Here is a 17,500-nt window from a genome sequence, read left to right as displayed (position 1 = left end):
ACAGTTACGGAACTTTCGTCCATGTACCCACTACCTATTTCCTGCTATCTTTGAATTATCGTTCTCTCTCTCTCTCTCTCTCTCTCTCTCTCTCTCTCGGTTACGGAACTTTCTCCATATACCCAACCTATTTCCTCCATATACCTTTTGTATTATACCTATTTCCTGCTATCTTTGTATTATCGTTCTCTCTCTCTCTCTCTCTCTTATTTTCATTAGTTCCGTAAATTCCCGTACATGAATGAACTCACCCACTCTCTCTTGCTATCTTTGCATTATCCTAAAAGACCCGCCTCTCTCTCTCTCTCTCTCTCTCTCTCTCTCTCTCTCTCTCTCTCTCTCTCTCTCTCTCTCTCTCCGGTTACGGAACTTTCGTCCATGTACCCACTACCTATTTCGTACTGTCTTTGTATTATCGTTCTCTCTCTCTCTCTCTCTCTCTCTCTCTCTCTCTCTCTCTCTCTCTCTCTCTCTCTCTCTCGTTAGTTCCGTAAATTCTCGTACATGAACTCACCCCTTCTCTCTTGCTATCTTTGCATTATCCTAAAAGACCCCCACTCTCTCTCTCTCTCTCTCTCTCTCTCCTTCTTTCTCCTTTCTTTGTCTCCCGCACCTCCCTATCAGTCATCAACCTGGCTTCCCTTTTCCATTCCCCTCCTGTAAAGTTGTCAACACTCTCCCTTCCCCCTTTCCATCATCTGCCGATCATTTGCATTAGCATCTATTTTTTCGCCCCCATTTTTTCCCCCTCTCCCTCCCCCCCGCCCCCCACACCGTCCGTGGGGAATTTAGAAGGGATGGGATGTATGGGGGATAAGAAACTCGGAAGATTAGCGCTTGTCGCTTGGGCCTCGTATGGGGTATTGGTTAGTGTGTGGGGTTAGGTAGGGGGAGAAAGATATGGGTGTTGTATGCACCTAGAGTGGAAATTGGTATTGGGTATATATTTATGCCTAGGGTAGTAGGGATTGGGTATATGTATATGTGGGTTATGGTATTAGGTATGGGTCATGTATAGGTTTAAAGAACTTGGCATGGGTTATACTACTACCACGTAACCCCATGCCAAGTTCTTGAAACCCATACATGGCCCATACCTGTACATACATCATGCATACACACACACTTTATATATATATACATATACGAGTAGGGAGTTATCCATGTCTCTATATGAATTTCAAAACTCTGGCTGGGCCGGGTAGATTTGAAGGAACAGACCACCCAATTTGCGTGGAAGGTTAACTAAAGCCTGTTTTGTGTGGAGGGAGATAAAGAGGGTTTTGCTGGGAGGGAAACAGGAAGGTATGGAGGGGTCTCTTTTTCGTTGAGGGAAACAAGGAGGGTCTTTGGTGCGATAAAAAAAAAATGATTAATGATTGAAGCCATGCTGAATGGGTGTACAAAGGAAGGGTTTGAAAGGCGTTCAAGTTTGTCTTTTTCTTTGGCAGGATTGTTATCATTATAAAAACTATTTTTTTCCCTTACTTTATTGATTTTTATATTACAGATAAGGTATAACCATAACAGAGAAAGAACTTTTGCCAAAAGATAAGAAAGTTTTTTTCTTTTTAATGTGGAGCATTCCTGAAGGCCAGGTGTTTGTTTTCTGACATCATTTTTCTTTAGTGATGGTCTGGAGTTTTGGTAGTTTAAGTAATATTCTCTCAAGACAGGTTTTATGTTGATTTCAGTGTTTTCGTTATAACGAAGGGGAAGGCTTACATTCCTCTTAGATAAAAAAGAAGGAAATATATGTATTGAATTTATTGCTTCATGATAACGAATTGGAAAACTTACCGTTTACTTAGGAGAAACACTGAAAGACAGTGAATAAAATAGTGACAAATACAGACAGACGTATAAACCGACCGAATAAGCTAAAACACTACGCTCTAAAGGAGAAGTTAAGTATACCTTAGTTTTACCAGACTACTGAGCTGAGTAACAGCTCTCCTAGGGCTGGCCCGAAGGATTAGACTTATTTTACGTGGCTAAGAACCAATTGGTTACCTAGCAGCGGGACCTACAGCTTATTGTGGAATCCGAACCACTTTATAGCGAGAAGTGAATTTCTATCACCAGAAATAAATTCCTCTAATTCTTCGTTAGCCGGCAGGAGACTCGAACTCGGGCCTAGCGAGTGCTGGGCGACAACTCTACCGACTCGCCCAGCGAGGAACTGCTCTAAAGGAGAAATGATCTTTTTCACCAGCATATGTAATCAAGAATACAAAAGACTCCTCCTTACACTACAGAGAGAGAGAGAGAGAGAGAGAGAGAGAGAGAGAGAGAGAGAGAGAGAGAGAGAGAGAGAATTTTCCAACCTGCATCAACAGGTCCCGAAGCCTCCCAGTAGCCAGCCCCAGTAGCTGTATCTCATGTCATAACTGATGTACTAAAACCAAGGATCCCATTATTTCAGGTAGGGCTAAACTTTCCGGCAGAGTAACACTACCATTATTTATGGTAGTCAGAAGGTAAGAAGTGACTATCCTTGGATAGTTATTGCGGTAGTTCGGTTCTGGGATCGTTATTAGAAGTAGTTCGTGGGTTTTTTTGGGGGGAATACTCTGCTATAATTTTTACTGGTGTGTATGAACCTATTGCTCTGTTTATACCGGTTTAAACCAGAGTAAAGAATTACTATCCCTGGATAGTTAATGCGATAGTTAGGTTTCAGATAGATATTAAAAGGGTGCTTTTACATTTTGAGATACCCTTTCATCATTTGTTTAAAAATCTTATCTATGCCTTCTTCTATTAAGGCAGTTTCGTAAAAAAAAAATATTTCCTAAATTATTTTGACAAAACTTTTCAGCCTCAGCGCCTAAAATCGTTGTTTATCATAAATGACAGTTTCACATAATTTATGGATAACCGATTTCCCCACCGTTGGCTTGAAAACTTAATCGGTATTATCTCACTCCAGTCATTAATCTGATATCAATTAATTACGAGTTATATATTAGCAATGAGTTGGTTCTCTAACGGAGGGGGTACTTGATCGTGATTGAAGACAGAAGTTTCACTTGAAGTGGGGATTATTATCATTGCCCCAACGCTCCGAAACGGCAACATTATTATTATTATTATTATTATTATTATTATTATTGTTGTTGTTGTTGTTCATTTGCAAGATCTTATTATTTTGGTCTACTTGTTTTCGTTATGCCAGGATTTTATTATACCTCTCTTACTTCCTAACTAAAGTAATAGGTAACTTTATCCAGTCCTTGTTTTTTGTCCGTAGGCAAGTTTCTCTCTCTCTCTCTCTCTCTCTCTCTCTCTCTCTCTCTCTCTCTCTCTCTGTTCCGACCTTGGGGATTCTTGGTTGTCTGCAGTCTTGTATAATCATAACTTGTGTTCACATAAAGTCTAATTGTCATCTTTTGCCCCAGTTATCTGCTTAGTGTCGGTCATGTGCTAGCACTTACCATGTTATAACTTTAATTCAAATTTTCATATATTTAAGCTGACAACTTGCTTATTATTTAGTATAATATGTAGATATAAATAGGGTATGCATTACCATATCTGATTACTTCTGCAAGGTATAGGGATACTTTAGTAAGGGTTTCAGTTTGTTTAGCTTGAATCTGTAAAGGAGGCAAGGAATAGTGAATAATTGTAGGACGCTATAAGTGACTTCTGACGCGAGAGGCCTTGGTTAAAAACGTCTGCGGTATAGATCGCAAGCCATCGTGAGTCTTTGTTTCTATTTTCCTTTTTAGGTAGCAGGATTGTGCTAAAAGTGATCCCGGATTTTAAAGAAAACTTCTCCGAAGGTTGGCCTCGGGAAATGCAACAAGTGATTATATACTGAGAGTGATGCACACCATTACCGTAGAATTTTTAAACAAAGAAAGTGACTGGAGGTTAGGTCTACTCTTTACCACTAAGATTTCGTTTATATTCTGACAGCTAACCGTTGTGCTCGTGAGGGTAGGTGCTCAGTGGGGTTTGACGTTGGCGGAGTTATGCGCTCTCTCACAGCTTTAGGTATTTGTTAAATAGGTATGTTTTATGGTTGGAATGTGGTCTAAAGTTTTGTGTTGCATCCAAATAGGCTTCTGACTAGCTAAGCAAGCTTTCAAAGAACAGGATCATCATATGTGGCAAAGTGGAAAGGGATAGGGTATGACCAAAATTATTATTATTATTATTATTATTATTATTATTATTATTATTATTATTATTATTATTAATCAAGTGCCAACCCGAGTTTGAAAAGCTGATTACTGCAAGCGCAGACGATAAAGAAAAAATGCAGAAATTATGAATATATAAAAATAAATAAATACAAAAACAGGAAAAGGGTTCTCATGAGAAAGACTTGAACGCAGCAATGATAGTTGATGAAGTTGGTAAGATCATATCGCGAAATATTCCAGTAAGGCAATGCCAATATTATTATTTTCCCTCACATTCCACGTGTGCAAAGAATGCCAACATTGTCCATTGCCCGTCGCACTGTAAGCAGTTTCACAGATACTTTGCAGCGTCCCTTGCGTCCACAAATGCATTGTTTTTTCCTCCCCAGCTGTCCAGCTCTCATTTTCCCTGCTCCTCGTGTAAGAATGAAGTGTGTCTGGCGTGTACCTTCTGAAATTTGACCCAGTGATCTGGTATCTTCAGAGTCATCATCGCCATCATCATTTTCACATAGTTTTCCTTTATGTGGCTGAGCCTCGTTAAACTCCTGTATAATAGTTATATTCCCTTTGTATTCGTTGTTAATTTTGAAATGATATACAGTTAATACTGTTGGTAAATGAACCTTAGTACTGTACTGGTAATTGGTCACAGTTCCTCGTTGGACGGGTCGATATCGTTCTCGGCTAGCACTTTGCTGGGCCTGCGGTCGATTCTTCGGCCGGCCAATGAAGAATTAGAGGAATTTATTTCTGGTGATAGAAATTCATTTCTCGCTATAATGTGATTCGAATTCCACAACAAGCTGTAGGTCCCGTTGCTAGGTAACCAATTGGTTCTTAGCCACGTAAAATAAGTCTAATCCTTCGGGCCAGCCCTAGGAGAGCTGTTAATCAGCTTAGTGGTCTGGTTAAACTAAGGTATACTTAACTTTTAACTTGTTCGTGGCCCTTGGGCCCTATTGTGACCCATATCGCTCCATGTCTCTGTTTTGTTCTGTTGCAGTGTTGCTGTCATGTCGATCTTCAATTTCCAGTGAATATATAGCACCCAACAACGCAGTGAATAACGAATAACATTTATCATTACTGGAACCTACTTTACATTTCTTAAGGCCCCGAACATCCAGAGTTTTGTGACCGTGTAAATCTTTACATCCTTAAGCGACGAATAATATCCGATAATATTCCCATATTGCGCGTTGTTAATATCCGTTCATTTGCTCCCATAGACGAGTAAGTAACTTAATATCCCCCTAGAGGTTCATTATCTTCGCTAAGTGATCTGGTAGCCTTCTTGGAAATACCAATCTTGCTCAAGTGTCTGTCTATGGGGGAAGTAATTGATGTAAGATGGCGCGAGTCTTCAGTTTGTAATTGTATCTGCCTAATTACGAAGTATAATGGGGTTTTAGTTGAATCAGAAAGTTTAATGGGTCTTTCGGGGTAATTACAGGTTTAGTGGGACCAGATTTCAAAGTAATCGAGTTTACAGTTGTAACTTGAGGTACAGTGTTTTTCAGACTGCTTGTTTATGTATAGAGGTTCAGAAACGAGATTGGTGTTTTTTATACTCAGGGATAGTTGCTCTTTGTGGGATCGTATTTTTTTTTTTTTATGGCAGACGATAACTTGGCAGCAAATTGAGATCGCTCAGTTAAAAGTACTTGAACATTACCGTGAAACTGCGTCGCTTACACGACATATGAAAACAGTTTGTCGTAAACAGATACTGTTCTTTCCTCTTGAATATTGAGTAACATTGATGTATTTTTTAAAAATGTTTTGTCCTTGCAAGATTTAAACAAAAATGTAATGGCAAAGACGACTCCATAATTTTTTAAAGAATTTGAAATACAAAGGAATGTGGAATGTTCCATATTTTTAAAGGATCGAGTTTAGGTCTCTCGCTGATGAGGCTAGAGCGTTAACTCACAATAATATATGTATATATATATATATATATATATATATATATATATATATATATATATATATATATATATATATATATATATATATATATATGTTTACCCATGTCAGTAGATTTTTCTTAGTTAAGCTACAATAAACTGACTCTTTAAAGAGAGTTAGATTCATTGATTCAAAAGTATGGAAGAAGACAAAGTCTCAAATGTAAAATATAAAAGACACTTCCTATATTCACATAGTATTTTTTTTTACTTATAACCCGTTCTCTCCTATTTAATAATCAAGGCAAACTTATATCTTTTTTAACTTAAAAATTAACAGGGGTCCCAGTGATTATTCAGTTTGGGAAGGGAAGCAGTTGGATTCTAACTAAGGAGACCGTCAATTTTTTGCCCTAGGCATAAAAAATGAGTAGAGAGGGAGTGTATAAAAAAATAAAAGGAATCTACAATAATGTTAGTAAGAAAAGTTGGGATGATTACCCTTAGGGAGAGGAGGCGTATGCAAAGAGATGAAGGCGCAGAGAGAGAGAGAGAGAGAGAGAGAGAGAGAGAGAGAGAGAGAGAGAGGAACAGCATGCAAATCCCAACCCGTAAAAGGGAGACTATGTGAAAATAGGGAAGGGAATAATTGGAAGTGGGAGGACCATGAGAGAGGGAGAGAGAGAGAGAGAAGGAAAAGGAGAGAAAGAGAGAAAGGGAAGAAAGAGAGAGGGAATAAAGGAGGAAATTGTATGGTGATAAATGACATTCGGAAGGGTAAAAGCGAGAATGAGGAGGTAGAAGGGGGAAAGGAAGAAAGAAAAGGAATATGGAAAATGCTGCTCCAAAACGGGGAAATGGAGAGAAATGATTGATATCCACCCAAAGACGAGCATGAAAGAGAAAAGGGTACCAGGGGGAGAGAGAGAGAGAGAGAGAGAGAGAGAGAGAGGGGAAGGAAAAGGTAGAATCGCACATCGGCGTGCAAATAAACAGGAGGAGAGAGAGAGAGAGAGAAGAAAGGGGAAAGGTAAAATCGCACATCGACGTGCAATGGAGACAGGAGGAGAGAGAGAGAGAGAGAGAGAGAGAGAGAGAGAGAGAGAGAGAGAGAGAGAGAGAGAGAGAGGAGGAGAATCGCACATCAGCGTGCAATGAAAACAGGAGGAGACGGAGAGAGAGAGAGAGAGAGAGAGAGAGAGAGAGAGAGAGAGAGAGAGAGAGGAAAAGGGGAAAAGGTAGACTCGCACATCGACGTGCAATAGAAACAGGAGTCGAGATTAATGATTGGTTATATTGCAGAGGTATTATTTTTTATTGCATCAGGTGGAATATTGTGTTAATAACGGGCGATATGTATGGGCGGTTCATTCAGCTATTGAGAGATATTTTTTAACGCGTCGTTTCCATTTATGAAGGCAGTATAGCTATTAGTGGTGAAGAGTGGTATGCGTGTATAAAGAAGCTGTGTGTATGAATATTAGTATATGAAATATATATATATATATATATATATATATATATATATATATATATATATATATATATATATATATATATATATATATATATATATATATATATATATATATATATATATATATATAGAGATAGAGAGAGAGAGAGAGAGAGAGAGAGAGAGAGAGAGAGAAGCAAAAGGAACACTTTAGAACTAAAAGACAGAGGGTCAAGTAACTTGTTGCATTTAAATATGTCGACGAAAATACTTAGGCCTATGTTGTTCATTTTGAAATATTTCCTTTGGCTTCAGATGATAATCAAATCTCGTGAATATCTTTGATTAAAAATATATATATATATGTATGTATAAAATGTATGTAAGTATAGGCCTATATATATATATATATATATATATATATATATATATATATATATATATATATATGTTTGTGTTTGTATGTATGTATGTATAAGCCTATCTACATATAACCAAATACATGTATGCACTTGTACAGGGTACTGTTAAAGTTAACGTTTATTGATATATACTGTATATATATATATATATATATATATATATATATATATATATATATATATATATATATATATATATATATAAACGTCAAAACTCGCGTAGCTTAGGTTGCTGAAGTATTGAAGGGATGGTGCAAGTTTATCTGTTTAAAGTTTCATGCACTTCGCACTCTGCCGAGCGGAAATCCATTTTGATTTATTCCACCACATACCGTTTCCATGTAGAAAATGTATTAGCCTTCCAAAACTCGGCATGCTGCAGTTGCATGTAGGGATTTATGCTGCAAAGCTGTGTGCAAACAAATTATTGATATATTTCGCGCTTCGATGGAAAAAGTAGAGAACGGATTATTTGGTTGAAGTTTTAAAAATCTTTAGATATTTTACGATTAGAAAAATTGGTCAGTTCACACGCTTTAATTCAGATCATTAATTTACTCTTGAAAGTTAATTCAGACCATTAATTTACTCTTGAAAGTAATTTTACAGATGTTTTTAATTTTTTGTGGATGATTTTTTTTTTATGATTTATGACATTCCTCATATTTTAGTTAGCGTATCATTGTAATTACTTTTATGGACATTTTTACCTTTGATTGTCATTTTACCTGAGGTCGTTCTTTATTTTAATGTTAGTTCACTGTTTCTTTATTCCATTTTATACCGGCTTCATAGAGTTGATAAAAGCGCAGTCTTGCCAGAGGGGAATCACTGCTTCATGTGTTTAAGTGAAAAGTTACAGAGAAAATGATTTGAACAGCTTGTTAAAGTGAAAGTTTAGAAGAATGATGCAGTCATCCTTTGGAAGGTAAAGTCTATGAGATGGTTTCTTTATCCCTCATTGTAACTTCAGATAAATCACAATCTGTCATTCAAAGAGCCCGAAATACCCGTCAGGCCACCTTGTTTATTTCTATAGCCAGCATAGGAACTCAATCTTGAAACGGGAGTTACTTTGGGACAAAAAATTTTTTGGTAGCAATGAATTTTTTTTACTCTCAATCGTACCTTTAAACAAAAATGGCAAGTTTTAAGACGGCACTAAAATACGGCGCAGCCACATGCGTTTCCGGATGAAACTTAAGGTAGAAGAAGTACTTGATGAGGAAGATCACCATTCACTCCTGCATTTATTCCTTCCTTTCTCGTATAGAAAATTGAGTTCACCTTTAAGTTGGCAATAAAAATCTGACACGTTTATTGATGCCCCTTGGCCTCGGCTCTCGGGGGCCTGGGAGGGCCATAGGAGACCAAATCGATTTTAGCAGATGCTTGAAGTCAGTCGTAGTGGAGGTGGCGGCGTTGAATCTACGAAGCACCGCGGCGCGAGTTAATCTGCAAAGGCAGGAAGTCAGTCCTCTTCGCATTTCCTCTTCATTTTCCTTCTTTTCTTTTTCAGGGAAGACGTTCCTCGGATTTCTAAGGTATTGGGAGGATTGAGGTGTATTTTTTCAGAAGTGATAGCTGTTGAGTAGATTCTCTTATTTTTTTTTATTCGTTTTAGTTTTCTGTTAAAGAAAACTATCGAGATGGCTATGTGTCTGTCCGTCCGCACTTCTTCTGTCCGTCCTCAGATCTTAAAAGCTGCTGAGGCTAGAAGGCTGCAAATTGGTATGTTGATCATCCACCCTCCAATCATCAAACATACTAAATTCAGCCCTCTAGCCTCAGTAGTTTTTATTCTATTTAAGGTTAAAGTTAGCCATGATCGTGCGTCTGGCACCACTGTAGGTGCCAACAACACAGGCCACTACCGGGTCGTGGCTGAAAGTTGGATTCACCGCTGCTGAGAGTTTCATGGGCCGTGACTGAGAGTTTCATACAGCATTATACGCTGTATAGCAAACTCGATTGCACCGAAGAAACTTCGTCGCATTTTTTACTTTTTTTTTAAGAAATGTTCGTCGGATTATATTTGGTGACTGAAATATGTTTTCTTCAGGTATTATTCTTTTCATTCAAACATTTTTTTTATTTTAGGCTCTATATGTTGGCATAGTCTTGTGTACTAGGTTTCATAGCTCATTGTAATAGAATAGTTTTAATTTGTGACTTTGCCGGAAAATCTCTCGAATTGACGCGAATTTGAATGTACACGACCATTCATCCCGAAATAGATAAGGAGACATTCCAAAAAGAGCTTCTCAGCGTCCCATTCTGGGACAAGAATATAAATCTAGTTTTGGGTAACATGAAGAGGTATTAGGCTAATCTCCTCTGGCTTTTAAAGACGAGGATGTAATTCATTCCTTAGGAGAGAGGGAGAGAGGAAAAAAAGAAGATGGAATGCTTAATGAGATTTTTCCCCGCCGAGTCTTCGCTAACAATGAAATTAGTATGAAGGTATTTTTGCAATCTCGAAAACGCCCGAACTTTTCGCATCTCATCCATCTCCTTCACTCAGGAACAGTTTTGCCCCGATGGAGGTTGGAAACACCGCCCACCCCTCTCCCCGCCCACCATTCCAGCCATCAGGAGGAATTATTTTGCTATAAATAGCTAGTTAGGCCATTCAGGACCCCCCTTTGAATGGCCCATGATTCTCATGAATATCTGGTGACTGGTGGCTTTTGGAATGGCCATCTTGAATTCACAAGGGCCCTTCCATCCCTCCCTCTCTCTCTCTCTCTCTCTCTCTCTCTCTCTCTCTCTCTCTCTCTCTCTCTCTCGTCTTCTCGAGTCCCGTTATGTCGAGCAAATAACCGAGGGGTTTTGCGGCGAACACAATGAGAGGAGAGTTTGAGGGGAGCGGGACGCTTGATAAAGGCGCAGTTTGCAGCTTCAGTGCCTCTTGCAGAAAGATAGCAGCGGGGCTCGCTCTCTCTTTCTCCCTCTCTTACGTCCTCTCTCTCTCTCTCTGCAACCCCCTCTTGATGGAGTGCCCACTGACGTGTGAAAGATAAAAGAACGCCTCTCGAAGGTGTTAATGGGGGCGAGGATGTACACGCCTCTGGCTTAAGGAGTTTCTGAGTTGGTGGGTATGTTTTGGGGAATCGTTCCCTGCGACAGTTTTAGGGATTCTTGGGTATTCTGAGCCTGTAGGATGAAGGTTAATGAACTTGCGTTATTATTATTATTATTATTTGAAAGGGAAAAGCATGAAGACATTTAACCTGCCAAACCATCTTCAAGAATATAAAATTCTTGTATGTGAGCAAGTGATAGACGGGGTAAACATGGCAAAGTAAACTAGTATAAACCAAACCGACAAATATATGGATATGAGAAATTAACACCAAATGAAGCGGAAGGTGTTGAAACTTACAGAGCCATGTGACCTTTTGCATTTTTATTGTATTGTGAACGGAATGAAGATTTAGTCTTAGAATGTGCTGGAGTATTGGACATTGTCATGCCCTGGAACCAACAGTTATTCCGGCAACAGTCTAAACTCGAATCTATCAGGTTTAGTCTTCAAATTTCGCAGTAACGGAACTGAAGGTAATGTTTACGTTTTGTAACACTGCTAGTATTTTTTTACTTTGACTGTAAATGGTTTCTAGATTCCGTTAAAATCTGCATACTGTACCTATTAAATAATCTATAAGATATTATTATCTTTGGAGGTATAGAAAAGAATTCTTGTCGGTTGAGGCCTCTATTTGAATTTTTTTCTGTTTATAAAGTCTTTTTTATTTTTATTTATATTTTTATTTTTTATTTTTGTAGTTTACATTGATTTTTTATTTTATTGTTTTTAAAATTTTTATTTGATTTTCAGTGTTTATATTTCTTTGTAATGTAGGAGCAAAAGATGCACCGTAGTTCACAATTTAAAAGTGTTTTTTCCCATCAAGGTATCAGATAATTTAAAAATATTAATCTCTTTACGAAAATCTACTTCACACAATATGAATTAGGTTTCATATTTTTTTTTTAATGCAAAGGCTTATGAGTTCGACATCCCAGTACACTTATCTAGCCCAAACCCGAAGGAAACAAGAAACTAGAAGGAAGGATATTATTAAGAAGAGCGGGTGCTTTATAAGATTCATTTATTCAGTACTCTTCCTCAAAACGTCAGAGGCATCGGTACTTGGCTGGTCCGCTGGTATAGTGGTTAGTGTCGTGGCATGCCACTCAGATGTCGCGGGTTCGCGTCTTTACCATGATCAGTTACTGCTGCAGTGTGGGGTCTGCGGCGGGAGGTTGAAAAAACATTCCTTGGAAGCTTGAATTTCAAGTCAATGGCCCCTGTGTGCTTGCTCCGTTTGAATAGATTTCATCTACTGAAATGATCATAATATTAATGAAAATAATAATATTCAGCGTCCTAATTTTTTTTAGGATACTATGTTTGCTGAGGGATGGGTGAGGTTAGACAGCTCCAGTAAATGAAATCCATGCTGAGATTTTAATTCAAATTGAATTCTCCAGGTAGGCTAAAATAAGTGTTCGAAATTCAGAGAAATTCACAACGGTGACAAGAACTAGAAACTTAACAGACAAAATAAAAAAACTCTCACAGCAAACCTCGGTAGTCTGGTGCAAGCGACAGAGAGTCGTATTAAGACCAGAGAAGCCAAATAAACGTAAGTTTAGTTTGATGGATAATTAAGAAATTCGTCAAAACGAAACATCTGAATAATGTTTATGTCCCTTTTGCTTCCAATGAATATCGAATTATTCAAGTTTATCTGATTGTTATCTGCAGTCATCCTCTGTCCCGTGATCCCCAAACCCTTGAATAAATCCATTCCCTCCTCCTCTTCCTCTTCCCCTTCCCCCTTCCCCCCTCATCCTCTTCCCTTTCTCCCTTCCCCACCCAAGTCTTAACATGGGAGCCCCTTTCCTTGTCGTCCCCCGTTCCATGTCGCCCCCTTTCCTTGTCCCCCCTCCTTTCCTTGTCGCTGCAGAGTCGCACTGAATCAGAAACTCATTAATGGTCCCAAGTATGTCGAAGACATCATATGAAATCGCGAATCCTTGGGAGAGGGGAGGAATGACTAGTGGCTTAGGACAAACAACAGCCACAGCGGGCACCCCTCCCCCTTCTTTCCCTCTCCCCTAAATCTCCTCCTCTTCCTCCTCCTCCTCCCCTTCCCTCCGACGATGACTGGCTGTGTGGTGGCTGTGACGTTTAAAGGCGGATTCTCTTCTGTTGCCATCTGGGAAATGGGTCACTAAAATATTATGCAGCCTTGGATTTAGGTTGTGCTTGTGGGACGGAGTGCTCAAGTATTGGTATGTATTTATTTGTGGGTGTAGTTTACGGTTGTGGGATGTATTTGTCTGCTGCGTTTTGTCACGTTGCTTGTGTTCTTTGTATATAAAAGTATTTTGAGTGCATTATATATGTACTGTATATATATATATATATATATATATATATATATATATATATATATATATATATATATATATATATATATATATATATATATATATATATATATATATATATATATATATATATATATATATATATATATATATATATATATCTGTGAGCATCATATATTATGATGAAAATATGATATATATATATATAATTGATAAATTGTATATTTTAAAATATATATATATATATATATATATATATTTGCGCAACGGTCCTCTTCAGTTGGATGAAGAGGACTAGCAAACGGTCGAAAGCTCCTCGTTTTTATCCCCTTTTGATATAAAATATACAATTTATCAATTATATTATTATGGCTTTTTTAATCATTAAAAATATATATATATATATATATATGTGTGTATGTGAGTGATATATATATACAAATATATATATATATATATATATATATATATATATATATATATATAATGTATGTGTGTAAATGAGAAATGTAGAGCAAAACATAACTTATTATACCAGGAAATATACCAGGAAAGATATAAGGTAGGCTTTTGTTTGGAAAAGTAAGACCTGCCAGAATGACTGACGGGTAAAGAACAGTGTGACTGTAGTTAGGGAAGAGGGTAAGTGGACCAATGTTACTTGAGAAAACAGTTGCGGGAGATATTTGAAAGCAAATGGAAGAAGTGCATGGGGCCCATATTGACTTAGAACAAGCTTACTAAGGAAAAAATAGAGAGGCAACGGGGAGGGTGTTGAAGCACAGGATTAAAGAGAATTTGTTAAGAGCAATCAAAAGTTCCTACGTTGGAAGTGTAACTTGTCTTTGGATATGTAGACGGCAGAGTGACTGATCTGGTGTACAACCGAGTCTGAAACAAGGGCATGTTATCTCCATGGGTTTTAGTTTTCTGTAAAAGAAAGCTATTGTGCCGGCTTTGTCTGTCCGTCCGCATTTTTTCTGTCCGCCCTCAGATCTTAAAAACTATTGAGGATAGAGGGCTGCAAATTGGTTTGTTGATCATCCACCCTCCAATCATCAAACATACCAAATTGCAGCCCTCTAGCCTCAGTAGTTTCATTTTATTTAAGGTTAAAGCTAGCCATAATCGTGCATCTGGCAACGATATAGGACAGGCCACCACCGGGCCGTGGTTAAAGATTCATGGGCCGCGGTTCATATAGCATTATAGCGAGACCACCGAAAGATAGATCTATTTTCGGTGGCCTTGATTATACGCTGCACAAAAAACTCGATTCCGCTGAAGAAACTTCGGAGCATTTTTTGTGTGTTTAATATCATGATAGATTTATGGATAGATGTAAGATGTTAGTGAAAGGATTAGGTGATGTAAAGTTGTAGGTAGGATTGGTAGGTGCTTGATGAGGATACAGTACTGAATGTGGATAGTTGAGGGAAACTGCAGAATCTATGGAAAGAGTTTGAAAGGGTTTGCAGGAGGAAAAAGTTAAGAATAGAGTGAAGTAGAGTCAAGTTATGCTACTAATGAAAACGAGTAATATGCAAATATGAATGGTGGAAGAATCAATCAATCAGCCAAATGGAAGTTATTAATTCGATTAAGTATTTGTAGGTAAATGGAATCGATGACGGTAAGGAAGGGAAAGGAATATAAAATTTAGGCCAGAGGTCAAGCGCTGGGACTTTGAGGTCATTCAGCGCTGAAAGGGAAACTGAGAGGAAAAAGGTTTGAAAGGTGTAACAGGAGGAAAACATCGCATCTGCCCCGTGAAACAATTGTTAGGAGAGCATGGAAAGCAAGATAGAAGAAAGAGAATATGAACAGAGATACGGTAAAAGAGGCTGCAGCTAGGGGCAGAAGGGACGCTGCAGGGAACCTTAAGTAATGCCTGCAGTACATAGCACCGCGTGAGGTTCGCTGACGGTTTGCCTCCCTACCGGGTGATGATGGTAAGACGAGAAAGTAGGCGAGTCATAGGAAAATTACGTGGCAGGTTTGCGCAGAAAACTTGCAACGAGACTTGTGTTATCTGTAGACCCCGCTTGGAAAGAACAAAGGGATTGAGTGAGTGAAGCGTGAGTATACGAGAATCATAGAGAAAATGTTGCGTTGAACTGATTGCACAGCGTAATGTGGCACAAGAAGAATTTAAAGGGCGGTAATAAAATGTGAATGTAGGTGAAAAGACGAATCAGAATGCTTTTAGATCGTTTGGTGCAAAGAATGAATGGCGATAGTGTTGTGATGACAGGGAAAACTTAGAAAGCGCTGGAAAGACGTGAAAGATTTAATAAGGAGGAAAAGCCTAAAAATCCAGGGAACATGAGTGTTTGTGTAGGGGATTTCGACGCGCTCCTGATGAGCGTCTCTATAGGTGTAGGAAACGACTCGTCTGCACAGAGGTATATAATGATTCAGTACTTACATATGGATGCGGCAGTGACCATGGTGTTGTTTTCATCCAGGACACCCCCTGCTAGTGAGAAAGCTTCATACAGAAAGATATATATATTTATAATTTACATATATATAAATTATAAATATATATATATATATATATATTATATATGTACAGTATATAGTATATATATATATATATATATATATATATATATATATATATATATATATATATATATGTATATATATATATATATATATATATATATATATATATATATATATATATATATATATATATATATATATATATTATATATATATATATATATATATATATATATATATATATATATATATATATATATATATATATATATATATATATATATATATATATATATATATATATATATATATATATATATATATATATATATATATATATATATATACACACTCCCTGTGTATGTAGTCTAGAAGCGAAATATTCATATACTTCTTTTATACACAGTTTATACATGCGGTCTTAAAATAGAATTTTCTTTTCCGTCCCGTATCTGCTTCCTCTCTTCAAGCAAAATGCATTTTTTTTTTATTATTTTCCTGAATGTCAGTGGACTAACATATATTGCTGTTTCGTATTCGAAAGAAATATGTTTTCCCTTTCCAATATTTTTTCCTCTTTTTATCAACCCGCTGATCTGAACTGGATTGAATTTATTCATGTTAGACTTAAATTATTATTTTCATTTGGGGAATATTTTATATCTGAATTGTATTGAGCGTTCATATGCTAAGCTCAATTTAGATTTTGAGTAGAGATTATTTTTTCTTTCATTCATTCTTTCATTCATTCTTTTATTCATTCCTTCATTCATTTATAGTTAAAATGTAAATATAAATACGGTCGTTTTTAGAACTAACCATTTCTGTTTTGGTTCTGCATAAGGTTAATTTTTCCCAGCAAGTTGATGTGTGGTCTTTTACAGTTGCAGTCATTCATTCATTCATTCATTCATTCATTCATTCACTCATTCATTCATTGTATATGTTTTAGCAGTGACATTCATCGCTCATTTTGGTTGGAGGTAGGGAAATTTTTCTTAAGGAGCTGTGCTATAGCTCTCATAAATTTACTCATTCACTCTCAATCATTCACTCATTCATTCCTTTTCTTAGGATGCTGTCCTACAAATCTCAAAGACTTTCCTTAAAATTTCATTCATTCATTCATTGTTTGTTCTTACGGAGTGACGTTCATTACCCATTTTGGTTGCAGGTAGGGAAATTTTTCTTAGGGCACTGTCCTATTGATTCTCAAATTCTACCCATTTATTCATTCATGCATTAATTATTAGCATGTATTTGGCTTTCGAACTGACATTCATTGTCCAGTTTGGTTTTGCACGTTCGGCAATTTTTTTAAACTCTGGGCTTGATAAGGAATTTGAGTTTACCTGACTTATTGGCCACTGATTTAAAGGCTTTGTCTTTTTCACAGGTGACACCCATTTGTTTATCAATTTATTTATATTATTCATTCATTAATTTTTTTTATTTGTTATTGCTGCTCCGTCGAATTTGAATGCAGCGCACTTTCCCCACCAGATTCTATAATTTTTATGTAAATAATTTTCTTTGCAGGAGCTTCATGGATTTACTTTGCCTTTGTTTCGATTGTGAATGTAGTTCGTCTGTTTGTACAAGATAAACGGCTCATGATTTCTAGAGTTTATGGAAAGTGTG

This window comes from Macrobrachium rosenbergii, chromosome 26, assembly GCF_040412425.1.
Source record: "Macrobrachium rosenbergii isolate ZJJX-2024 chromosome 26, ASM4041242v1, whole genome shotgun sequence".
Lineage (NCBI taxonomy): Eukaryota > Metazoa > Arthropoda > Malacostraca > Decapoda > Palaemonidae > Macrobrachium > Macrobrachium rosenbergii.
This window is presented reverse-complemented; position numbering follows the sequence as displayed.